Genomic DNA, 13,653 nt, shown 5'->3' on the forward strand with positions numbered 1-13,653 from the left:
GTCACAAGACTGAATTACTGATGATGATATATATTTTTGAATCATAATGACTTATTTACGAAATTCTCGCCCATTTTTGCACTGTCGTCAGTATTCTCGCTCAGCGTTTAGTTTTGAAAATTGCCTTTCTCGAACAATTTGTCCAAATAAATATAAAATTACAATTTAAAGAATATTTATGACAGTGCAAGATAAACGAGAGACGTGTATACTGCATTTATATTTTCCTTCAAACGATGTCTATGAAACAGATTTGGGCTGTAGATCGTTGGCATTTGAGCTGCTAACGATGGATATTGTAAAAAAAATTTAGTTTAAAATGGGACAATGGAGTCTGTTGTTAAAGAAAATGGTTAGAGAATTGACATTCTGCAGATGATTTACTGATATGTGGAATGAAAAGAATAACAGACAGAACAATTTTGAGATACTTACGCATTAATCGAAGGGTTTTAGAATAAATTGCCAGTCAACATCATTTGAAGTATATAACCTCAGAAGGAGTTGACTATCCAATTGAAATGTAGTGGCATACTTAAATAATTTGGAGAAAGGAGTCCGGACCAAAGAAATTCCTTGTGGCACTATGGCACATGATTCTTTTGATAAGTTATCAATAACAATGATCTACCGAAATCCTTCATGCGATATTTAGAGAAAAGATGTGATTTTACTTAATGAATCTCATCTTCAGGTTGCGTTGAGGCAAGCAGGAGTAAGATGGGATAAAATTGCGGCATGGTACCTTAAAATATTACTTCTAGAAACGTCAGACAAAAGAGAGAAATAATGATTATTGCATAAATACTGCATACTTTACTATGTTTATAATGAATTACAGAGAAGGTAATAAGTTGTGTAATAATCGTCATATGCATTAACAGCATTTAGGAGTTTTGATAATCGTATCTGCAAAGTATTCTCCATTAGCGTCGAATTTAGTGAATATGTCATCTAGGTAAATCTTTGTGAGGATAAGACATCTCCCTCATACCCTTGTTTAAAAATTGGAAAAGTGAATGAAACAGGAAATTATCATTGCTTCCATTTTCGCACTATTCGATTATTTCCGATTTTTAAAACAAGGGTATATGGAGAGATATTCATTACATCCGAACTTAAGTGAATATGTTATCCAGACAACATCACGGATAGCAGATATAGTCAATATGCAATTTGTTTAAAAATCGTAAAAACGCCTTTGTTTGTTTGCCTCTGCTACTACTCCCCCTCCCCTCAAAAAAAAAAAAAAAGAAAAAAAAGTGAAGGTTGAATTCGCCCATGGTGTTGAGTGAACTGTATCTCCGAAATTATCCGAATTGTATTAAAATCCCAAAATTACTGGATTATTTTGATATTTATTTCTGTTATATATAACACCAGACCAATAAGTATGCTATTCTCACTTATTGGCCTAGTATTGAGTTCAATTAAAATTCTAAGTCTAATTTTATATATCTCTGAAGAAAGCTTCTTATTTATTTACCCAAGCAAACGAAGTCTAATGAGCAGCTATTTACTTGACTGCTTTGTGCAAACAATAGCGAACTGGTTTGTTGAACATGCTATTGCAGCAATTTTATGTAATAAATCGGTCCAACTTGGCTTCGGAGGAAATCGTGTATTTGTATTTGCTTAATTAAGAAAGGTAAACAGTTCATTTAGATTAGCATTATTTCCAATGATGTGGGTAAGTGATAAAGGGCCTTACAATCGTGACAGTGAATGGAAAGTACTTTTCTGAAAATAGTATATACACTCTGGGAGTATATGTTTGACAGCAAGCAGTGATGAACAATGAATGCACGGAGGTGGGTCACCTCCCATGAGAAGATGCATATATGGGTTGGGTGTGTATTCCCTATGCGTAATCTTGCTAGTACAACCTCTTCCTCTCTGTTTTACCTGAAGCTCGAATTCCATAATGCTGGTTCCTGTTTTATTTGGAGCAATTTGTTGTTCATTTGTGACTTCCAGATTTCGGACCGCTGAAATGTACAGAATTTGTGCTTAAAATAATCTATATATAGTACTTGGTAATTTGCTGGTGTTGTACTGTTTGGTTGCATGACCTTCTCTCTCTCATTACCTGTGATATACCAGAATGCCCTGGGATCCAGCAAAATTTCACTGATTTTACTTCGAAGATGGTTTAAACAGGAAAATATTTATTTTATGATGGGATGCGATATTGAAAACTTATTGTTCAATGCAGACACTATGCTCATGGAATCGGTGCATATTACACTACTAGCATTGTGGAACTTTAATATTATCTCAGGCTAATTTTATTGCATACAAGTCCAATATAACTGCTACATTCAGTCAGAAGTGATATGGAAACTCTAAAAGAAGAAAAGACAGCTGCGGCGCCAACGGCAGAGCGTTTTCGAACCATCTGTATCTATTAGGCAGCTTTGAGTATTGTTGAGATCATGTACTTTATGTAGTTGCTTAATACTTTAATTTTTCCAGGGATTTCTTTCCCCATAGCTGAAAATAAGTATCATAGTGAGGGAGATTTATAGATAAGGGAGGATCAGGAGCATCTGTCTCTTGAAGTATGTTGTCAAATTGAAAGTTCCAGATGTACAAAAAATCTTGTAATTGAATACCAGTGGGTCTATTTTCAGTCGATTTGGTATTGTAGAACACCATCCATTCAGCGTTGAAAAGAATGGTCGAACCGGATGGACTGGAAGATTTGTAATTTTGGCTGCATAATTAAGAAGTTTTATTTTCCTTCTGAAGTGAAGTGGAGGTTCATATGCTTCTACAAAGATTTTGGACAGTGGTGGTTCTAAATGCTCCTTTAGCATTGCGAAGGGCACTTTGTTTGATGGTATTAAGTCTAAACAGTGCATTGCTAGCTGAGTCATAGACCACAGCACCGTAATCTAGATGAGACCTGATAAGGGCACGATACATATGTTGATGGGTGTATCTGTCGGCATCCCGTGTCATGGCAGAAATGGACCTGGGCAAGTTAACTGTCCGAACTGTCTTCAAGCAGACAGTTCGGAGGTATGTTATATGTAGGACAAAGTTCGGTGTCAATCATTAAACTTAGGAAACAAAGATTACTGGTGAGAGGGATCAGGTTTTTCTTTCGTCGAACTTCCGGTTCTGGATGCAGCTTGCGTTTTTTGTTCTGATATACGATATCTATTCTGCAGTGTCCATATTTCTAACTTATTTATGGAAAGTTGTAGCTATCTTTCAATGGCATAAATATTTTGTGAACAGGGAGATATTAGTAAGATCATCGGCATACATATATAGTTCTAAAATGTTAGGAATGTTGTGGATTATTGGTGTTCAATCTAAGTAAAAAAAAGTAGTCATAAACGGACATAATTCTGGACAGATCAGTGTAGCATGTGAAGTCCTTCAGAGATCAGTGTTGGGACTACTTCTGTTTCCTATGTTTCTTAATGACATTGATGCGGGGAAGTTATCAAAGTTTGCTAATAGTTAGTTAACTTCCAAAACCAGGCCATTGGATGCCGACCCCATCCTTCCTCACAGACACTCAAAAAAGTAATCGCCACGTATGCGAACTACAATCTTCTATCAGCCATTCCTGAACTTTGATCCTTCACCAGCGTTACAGACCAGTCCATCCTATATAACGGGTGTTATTAATTCAAAGTAAATTTAGTGTAAACTGGAAGAAATTGAAATTACTACGCTATGTCTCTGGATAGTAAAGAATAGGAAGCAGGGTGTTCGTAAATGGTTAGCCTTCACGATGGGCTAGTGTAACAAGTGAGGTCTCTCCAAGTTCGGTGTTCGCTCTCCTCCTATTTCTGATTTGCTTAAATGATATTGTGGAGTGTATCCAAAGGAAGCTGTCTAAGTTTTCTGATTTGAAGGTGTGAAGTGTGTTTACCAATTAGAACTAGGCCACACATTGCATCAGAATGACTTGGATCGGTTGCATGTACAGTACGAAATATGGCAATTGCTGGACGAAAAAAAACCCAGTTTCTGGGGGAAAACCTTGCTATCTACTCTATCAGTGCATTGCTTCTTATTACCAACTTCGTAAAATCTCCTCTACTCTCAGCTTTGTAGTGCAGTTGATCGGGTAATTATCCATTTCCGCGGGTTTACTCGAAATATTTTGCTGGAGAAGCTCATCGAATGGCATTCGAAATGGGTCATTATTCCTGTCTGCGCAGTTCAAGCAGTAAGCCAGTTGAACATAAAATATCAATTTAAAAACGGCTATGCTCTCCAGTGACTGACAATAAATAATATCATGGAAGGAATATTACGTTCAGCCAAAGAAACAGTTCAGAAAAATGAAAAAAAAAAAATATATATATATATATATAAATAAATAAAATAAATAAGTCTTAAAATAGAACTGTGGTACCGAAACATACGAGCAATACATCTGGAGGCATAGATAAAAGTATTACAAGTGCACTTTCCAACCGGAATAAAAAAAAAAGCAGAATTATCCGAAAAGCGATCGATTTTCGTACCAGAATTTTTCTCTGGTTTCATGTTTACTCGTCACTTGAGGGCAAATAGTTCATTTGGCGAGTGACGGCGGACAATTTTAAGCTCAGCACGTCACTTTGGTTACCCAAAGTAGCTTTGCCTTACATTTTAAAAAGAGTTACATAATATTAACTTTTAACGCAGTATATAAAGTGAAGAAGACTTGTAAAGAAGAAAGTGAAGGAGATATATATTTTCCCGGTTTCACTTACTGACAATCGCATTTTATAATGTCAGTGTAAATGCGCCTTGACCTACAGTCGCAACCAAGTGTGAACACGACTAATGTTGATCAAGTGTAAAATTGTCAGTGCGTTATGCATTTGTAGCGGGAATGCCCATCTATCTCGTTTTTATCGTTGGACAGCTTAATTTTCTACGAAAATTAAAACGTTTTAGCAAAAAGGAAAATTGTTAAAAGAACGAAGAAGGTAATGACTTTATCAGGCAAGATTGATTGTTAAATGGTCTTTCAAAAGCAGAGAGTTAAGTTGCAGTTGCAAACCATTAAAAAATCAATAAATCATCTGTCCGATCCATTAAAAAATCAGAAGTAAACATACGATGCAGTGTTTCTGAGGGTGCACCTATTGCAACAGACGTATGTACCATAACAGGCCAGGTTAAAATTGGAAAAGGCGTTAAATAATTGGATTGAAGATCAAATCCAGAAAAAGGTCCGTTAAGCTCGCTTATCGTACGTGACAAGGCAGGAAACTATACGAATACTTTAGCGAATCAGACAAAAGCTTCGGTGGCACAAGTTTTTAGTTAGCAAAGGATGGTCCGGAAAAAAAAAAAAAAAAAAAAAAAAGGGTCAACCTCCACAACGTGAAGCTCGTCGGTGAATCTTCGTTTGCAGAAAGTTTTCCGGACTAATTAAAAATTTAATTATGGATAAAGGATATATACTCGAGCAAGTCTCTCTCTCTCAGGGTAACTCGGAAATTTTTTTTTTTTTTTTTGGCTGGTGCAGCATAAGCATCAGGCTTCCTTGCACCGTATAGCTAATAGTAATAATAAGTGTTTAATGCGGATGAAAATGGCTTGTTTTGGAAGAGAATGCCTTCCAGAACTTACCTAGCAAAATGAAAAAATCTGCTCCTGGCTGCCAAGATAGGCTTACTCTTTTATTTTGTGTTAACACAAGCGGCACCATGATCAAATCGATGGTCGTTTACAAATCACAAAATCCATTCGCATTAAAAGGGAAAGAATAAACAACAGCTTCCAATTTATTGGAGAGCAAATCAAAAGGCCAAGATAAGTTTCCTTTTTTGCAGAAAGGTTCAGTGATTGCTTTCTACACGAAGTAAAACTTTACTTAGCTTCGAAATAATTCCATTTAAAGTTCTTATAATTGATAATGCTCCTGGACATCCAGAGACTGCAAATACAACGTCATTTTTGAAACCGCTAGACCAAGGTGTGATTGTGACTTTTAAAACCTATTATGTCGGAGGAAACTTAACCGACTTTAAAACTAAAATGGAGAAGGATTCAAGCTTAACCGTAACCCAAAATTGAAAAAAAATATCACATTGCCAATGCCTGATCAACATGAAGGAGTCGGTCAGTTGAAGAAGTAAGGAAATTACCATAAATGCGTGTTGGCCGAAATTATGGCCAGAATGATAGACGAATTTCCAATATGAATGATGTGGTAGTAGTGATTGTAACGGTCGCAAAAGTAATAGAAGGCGGCGGATTTGAAGACAGAGAGAACAGAATTTCGTAACTCATTGAGACTAACGCTGAAGAACTCACCACAGAAAAAAATGTATGAAATGGTGACAATGTCCTATAATAACAATAATGATACTGAAGATGGTGCTTGACGTTGTTAGACGGGAATTTAACATCAACTCGTTAAATGAAATTTTTACACTATCCAAACAACTTTCTGATACAGTTCGATTTGGATCCAAATGTGGAGAGGGACATTAAGTTGAAGAGAGAGAGCTTGATTACGTGCTTGCGCCTTATAAAGAAGTTCACAAACAAATTGAAAGAAAAAAAAATTATCCATCAAAAGTTTCTTCATTTAAATATCAATTTCGATTTTCAATACATTTCAATAAATGATATTTGACTTCAAAAAATTTTTGCGATTTTATTAGAAACCACATTTTTTATTAGATCCATATTTCACTATATTTAAATATAATACATAAATAGTCCCAAATTTGGGCTATTTTCCTCTTAAATTTCGTATTTTAGAACATAACTCCTGGTTTCATATGGGCATAATCTTGTTATTCGCAGTTTTCGTATTCGCGGCATTTCTTGCTAACCGAACCCCCGTTGAATAGCGAGTGATTGCTATACACATTTTGTGAAATTCTTTTATAGAAAAATAATAGAGCAAAAATGTATTGAAAAACAGTAAAGTAATAAGAATAGTTCAGAAAGTAATATGCTCAAGACTGTTTAAAAATACACCTTAAATGATTATTAGGATGGGTTATATTTATTTCAACAGTATCAACTTTAAACAACTTTGCATTTGAAAGCCCGTCACCATTAGTTTAAGTCATTATTAGATTTCATCGGTTAAACCTTCAGCAACGCACCTTATAACTTAATTAGCGATATCGGACTCACTCCATGAGTACTTCATGGGTTCTTTGTTTCACTTAATTGCCCACTCTACATTGCTAGTGGCAGTCACGACAGCGTGCTAACGCTTCAGATCAACCAAACATGGATTACTACGACAGTAAACTGATCAACGAGTTGAATAATTGTCTTAGGTTACTTTAAATAAACTAAGGGTAACTGGTCAACCCTATCGATGTTTCTAATTTTAGCCATGTGATTTGTTAAGAATGACAATAATAAAAGATATCTATCTTATATAAGAACGTTCAGTTCATAGCACGTAACCAGATACGAACATCGAGATAAGTTCATTAATTTTCCACAACCCAACCAGCCGGGATTGCAAAAAAATAAAACATTGACACCCCGCAAGAAATGTAGATTAGGCGCACTCAGATAAATACAGTGAGATCCACAAAAATTACATCGTTCCCTTCAAGTTTATCATTTCATTAGTATCTTCCTGTACTTATAAATTATTGGCCTTTGAAAGTATAATTCATCCTAACATTAGCTTGTCGCATCGTGCTGAGTGCCTTCCGTTTGCGGATACATAGTAGTTGCATGCTTTAGTAGACGATACTAAATACAGTTCTTGAGAACGGTCACGTGCCCTTTCTCAAAGAACTGTACTACATAAGTGGTCTAAAATAGTGTTCCCTAGCCGTTTTTTTAAATGCCCTCCTCCAAATATATTAAATTGTAGATGCAAATATACTAATAGTTATTTTTAAATACGATGATATGTACTCTTAGTTAACATCGGTATACATGTATTTGGGTCTAATGGCTCCTGGGATTTCTCCCATCTCCGCGTATGTACATGTGGACATGTGTTTTTGTAATTGGCGGCTCCTAGAACGTTAGTTCAACTCCGCCTCGTATCTCTGTGAAGAACAGTATCACTACAAATGGGCCAGATATGTGTGTGACGTAGGTTTTGGGTATTATGTGTGTGTGTTCTGTTGTTCTGTTCTGGCCACTTGGCTACCCAGAAGCATCAGTCACCTGGACAGATAATTCTGGGTACTCGTCCACACCACGGGAAGGTGGGCCAGTCTCAGCTAATCACCTACTGTCTCAATACGAGACTCTGATCCACCTGATGTTGCCAAAAGGTGGGCCAGATTCCTCTAGGGGCCCACTCCAGAGGAGAGAGAAAAAAAAAAAAAAGAAACATATTTATTTAGATTTTCTCGTGGTGCAAAAGAAAGGAGAAAAAAAAATGATATCACTGTAAAACGCAAAAAAAAAGTGACAGCAACCCTGAAGAACGCAAAAAAAAAAAAAAAAAAAAAAAACCAACCATGTGACATTGTAGAACGCGAAGAGAAAAAAATAACAATAATAAATAAATAATTAATAAAATAATAAAATAAAAAAATAAAAAAAAACCATGTGACTGATTGTAGAACGCGAAGAGAAAAAAAAAAAATATATCTATTAAAAAAAAAAAAAAAAAAACAGAAGGGGGGGAAGAGAGAGAGAGAGAGAGAGAGAGAGAGAGAGAGAGAGAGAGAGAGAGAGAGAGAGATGTTTTCCTTCCTGAGCACAGGCCGCAGAAACAAGCTCCATAGCCCATTCAGCAGGATGGGGGGGGGGGATACATGGTCGGTTTCAGTTCACTGCTGGGTCATCGATGTTTGCCACTGGTGGTCTGTTAATCCTTCTTCTGCGCCTAAAGACTTCAGCTGAGTAGGTTTGCAGTGCAGGGAGGTTGTTAGGGTTCTGTAGGAAGAGCTCTAGATGCTCGCCAGAGATCTGTGTACAGCTGACAAGGTTGTGTCTCAGATCAGCATACGCAATGCACTCGAATAGTACATGCCACCAGTTCTCTTTGGCTCCACAATGGCAGAGATCTGTTGGGTGGAGACCCAGATGGTGTAATTTTTCATTCATGGATCCGTGTCCGGTAATTAGGTATGATGTTTCTAGTGAAGGGGTGAACCAAGACTGTACAGATTTAGTAGCAGTGTAGGTTACATCAGGTAGGAATCTTTTTGTGACAATGCCCAGTGTTCAATTATGCCATCCAGTTTGCCAAATGTTGAAGAGCTCGTTGTAGCAACGCGTCATCTCAGCCTTGGGGTCAGCATCCAGATTAACCTCAATGTCGAGGATCCTTGTTGGGATATTTTTCGTAATTCGGAAGCACAACCCTCGGAAGATGACATGTAGATCGAGCGGAAGTGCTCCCGCAATGACCTGAATGGCAGGAGTGGAGACCGTTCTACACACTCGGCAGATTGCCATTAACATTGATCTCTGGATGGTTCCGAGCTTGTCTCGCATCTTTACAAGAGTTACCCGATGGAACCAGGCTCCAGCTGCATAGGTCACAATTGGTAAAAATACTGCGTTGTAATACAACCGCAGGGACCTTTTGGAGAGTCCCCAATCATTCTTAGAGATGCGTATGATGGTTCCTGAGAATCTCTTAACTTTGTTTCTTAAATTAACAAGATGTGGAAGAAAGCTGAGTTGGTGGTTAATAATCATTCCAAGTACTTTGGTTTCGGTGACGATTGGCAGTTGAGCATTACATATCTTTACCTGCGGTGGGCGCCTGAAATCCAGTCTATTCTTGAATAGCATCATTTTAGTTTTTGTTGGGTTGATATGCAACTTATTAAGTGCGGCCCAAGTTGAGAGATCGTCGAGGACCTGGTTTGCATTTTCTTCAATGGCCTTCCGCGAATGCCCTGACACCACAACTGTGAGATCATCGGCAAAGGCCACAATTTTTGTATTCCTGAAGGCGCGGGAGAGCCAGTCTTGGAGGACTATGTTCCAAATGAGGGGTTCCAGGACTGACCCTTGGGGACAACCTCGATTTACTGATCTGGTGACTTGCTGGAATTTTGACTTGAGAATAACTGCTCGGTCGGAAAAATAATTCTGGAAGAGGCTGTATAATTGCTGGGGGCAAGCGGCAGTTCGAAGGCGTGCCAAGGCACTATCCTACCGGACGGTGTCGAAGGCTCCCTCGAAGTCTATGAAGATGGCCAATTCGAATTTTTCTTCAGAACTTTCAATATGTAACACCAAATCGAACAGAGCTTCTTCACACGACCTTCCACGGGTGAAGCCATACTGGCATGGTGAGACCAAATCATGCATTTGTAGCATGGAGGCAACCCTGAGAGCCATGAGTCGCTCAAGGACCTTAACAAGGTTAGCCAGCAGGGCAATAGGCCGGAAGCTGCGGGGGTCTGTTGGTGGTTTGTGAGGTTTCTTGATGAAGCGAATGAGAGCAAACTTCCATTCTTTTGGGAAGCATCCTTCTTCCAAGCATTTATTGAAGAGAAGGAGTAGATGGTGCGGCCGCAGTGTGTGAAAGCAGATGATGAAGATGTATTCCATTAGGTCAAGGCCTGGACACTTTTTGGCATTAATGTTTTTAAGGACTGCTCCCAGTTCTTCTAGTGTGAATGGGTCGGCTTGCTCTTTTGCTATATAATTGCTGTTGGCAGCTCTAATTGCTGAATGTTCTGGATGATCCTCAGCGATGTCATCAGGTGGAAACAGTTTGTCTAGAATAAGGTTGGCAGAATCTTGCCAACACTTAGTTTCCTTAGCGTCTACTGAAACAGTGTTGAATATTTCTGGGGAGAAGGTTTTCTCTCTCAAAATCTTATATGCCAGGCCCCATGGATTTGTACGGTTGGTTTCTTTTACGAAATTTGCCCAAGTTTCTCTCTTTCTGGCTGCAACTGCCTTAGTATACTCATTCTTTTTGGCGATATAATCCCTATGAAGGCGTTCGACATCAGGAGCTGGCCAATCACGGTGTCGCTGGTAGTTCCTGCGCGCAGAGTGGACTGCCTTACGAAGGATGGTGAGTTCCCGGGTCCACCATGGGCAGATTGCTGGGCGGAACACCTTCTTCCTTGAGGACCTGTATGAGGCTCTGAGTATGGAGTGCTGGATAAAGGTGGTCAAGTCCTGTGCATTTAGCGAGTCCATCTGTGATGGGTCTGGAAAGTCCAGTTCTATGGAGCTGTCATATGCTTCCCAATTGACGTTTCTCGAAGAGAATCTAATGAAGTCAGTTGGCCTTGCTCTGTTGTTGTTTCTCGGTGGAACCAAGTCAAGATGGAACAGTATGACTCTATGGTCGCTAACAGTCAGATCCGGAGTTACCTCCCAGCAACTAACTGACTGACGTAGGTCTTTTGTAGAGAGGGTTAAGTCAATATTAGATTCGCCGGTGGAGCTAGAGTAAGTAGTGAACTGGCTAGGCTGGGTATGGATAATAAGATTTTGGCGGAGGATGAAGTCCTCAAGAAGCTGGCCACGGCCATTGGCAACCGCACTGTGCCAGAAGTGAGATTTTGCGTTCAAGTCAGATGCAACCAGGAGTTGTTTGGAGCCAATAAAATTCAGAGCGAATTCCAGAAAGTTTAGTGCTTCATTGATGTTACTTGAGGGAGGGCTGTAGAGTGACATCAGGTAGAATGATTGATCAGTACATGTAATCTGGATACAGGTGGAGAACTGATTACAGAGGCCCTGGACAACCAGGACATCGAGATCCCTATTTATGACTGCTATACATGTTTTTGGGTCCACTGAGACAGGTTGAATGACTTGCGTGCGTGTGTATGGAAAAGCCAGTAATTTTAGAGGTTGGATGGGGTTGTATTCTTGCAGCATATGGCTCTTGAATCAGAACAACATCAATTGAATGCTCCTCAGTGGCCTGGCGTATTTCATCCGCAACTGTGCGGGACCTTTGCCCATTTATTTTCATCATTCGCAAGTATTTAGTTTGAGATACAGAGGCTCCTCTTAGGCTTCCAGAAAAAGTCGGGGACACAACTGGTATTTCTTGTTGGTTTAGGCATCAGCGGTCCATAGTCTTACGAGTTCCAGAGCCCTTTGGTATTCTGGGCATAAAATATCCCGGAGGGAATGGTTATGTGCTCGCCTGTTCCTTTTACAATTCACACAAGAGGGCTCTTCGTCAATGTAGGGACAATCTGCTTGGACATGCCCACTCCTGGCACAATGCCCGCAGGATGGAGATTTGTGGGAGCAGCATTGTATTAGTATTAGTATTAGTATTAGTATTGGGAGGTATGCCCATATCCCAGACATAGGAAACACCTTGTGACAATTGTAAACGGGCGAAATCGGTGTGCACTTCAACCAAGGAATAATCTATCTGTAGAGAGGACAGTTCTATAAATCCGTGGGGAGAAGCTGATTACTTTGTGTTCTGTAGAGTTGGATTTTGATTTTGTTGCAAACCTAAAAGTGGTCTCAGCCTTAACTTCCTCCCAGGAGAATCCCCGGTCCTGTAGGTTTCTGTGGAACAGATCTTCAAGTAATTCGTCGTTCGAACTGTGCTTTGGAACATCGTACACTATGATTGACGGATTTGACTTTTTAGGAGGAGCTATGACCACTCCTGCATTTGTGAGAGTACCGCATGTGGCAATACTTGTTAGGTCTTCTTTTGTTGCGGTTTCCAGTAGGACTCCTTTGTTCCTAATGGGTCTCAGGGATTTCACTTTTAGATTCTTATAATCAGCCCTTATAGTGCTTTGCACCAGATCTTTGACGTCATGGCTAGTCTTGAGCTCTGAGGTATCACTTGCTCTCAACAGTAGTAGATGCTGTGGCCTCTTCTCTGGGTGGTGCACATGGAGAGTTTGTATAATGCCATGGACAAGGGGCTCTTGTCCCGACTTCACTGCATCAGCATAGGAAGTGACATCCGCAGCAGGCCCAGGGGGACAGGGAGTCTCAATATAGTCAGGGTCAGCATTAGTACAATTTTGGGGCCTGGCAATAGCATCAATGACCTTTTCCAGGACATCAGTTTTGGATCGAAGTTCTTCATTCACAGCTTTGAGCCTCTCATTGTCAATGAGGAGCTCAGTTGTAATTGACTCAAGGGTGGACCACAACTCCTGCACACGGTTACCTGCACTTCTGGTGAAGCGACTGGAGTCGTGGTTTAGGAATGCGATCAACTGCCTACGAAGTCGAGAGATTGTTTGCTGAAGGTTAGCTGGCTCTGGAGTGGGTTCACCTTCTGGGACACTAGATGGAGGAGGTATCCCCAGTCTAGGAGAGGGTTTTAACCCAGCTGCGATAGCGTTGGCAAGGGCTGTCGGTGTGATAGTTTGGGAGACGCTTTTAATCTCTGTATGGGTGGAGGCCATTGCCCCAGAAGGAGGAGCAGCATTAGTGGGTTCAGCAACAGGGCTTTGGTCAGGGGCCAATGCCAGTGGTTGTCCCTCATCTTGGGTCACAAATTCCGAGCAGAGGAGAGCAGCCCATGTCTCCATAGTCTCCTTAGTTTTCTTGTTGGCCTTCTTCTTTTTCTTCTCTTTTTTCATTGAGAGATATCCACTTTTGAGCTGGGTCTTTGGCGGGGGATTCTCCGGAACTGTTTCAGGCTCCTCCTCACTAGCAGAACTGGTACTTTCCCTCCCTCTCATGTCAGGTGAAGGGAGTGCAGGATGAAAAGCAAAGCACAAGTGTAGCGAAAAAGTGTAGCATTGACAAAAACCAGCAGCTTGTTGGGCT

The 13,653-nt window shown here is 39.9% G+C and overlaps 1 protein-coding gene across 1 annotated transcript in view; it reads right to left on the reverse strand.

The window, feature by feature from the left end:
- LOC150084585 (follicle-stimulating hormone receptor-like) overlaps window positions 1-13,653 on the reverse strand; it is a 394,052-nt gene that overhangs the window by 70,095 nt on the left and 310,304 nt on the right. The window lies entirely within an intron of this gene.

Source organism: Mastigoproctus giganteus, chromosome 6, assembly GCF_048544385.1.
Source record: "Mastigoproctus giganteus isolate SK-2022 chromosome 6, ASM4854438v1, whole genome shotgun sequence".
In the NCBI taxonomy this organism is placed as follows: Eukaryota; Metazoa; Arthropoda; class Arachnida; order Uropygi; family Thelyphonidae; genus Mastigoproctus; species Mastigoproctus giganteus.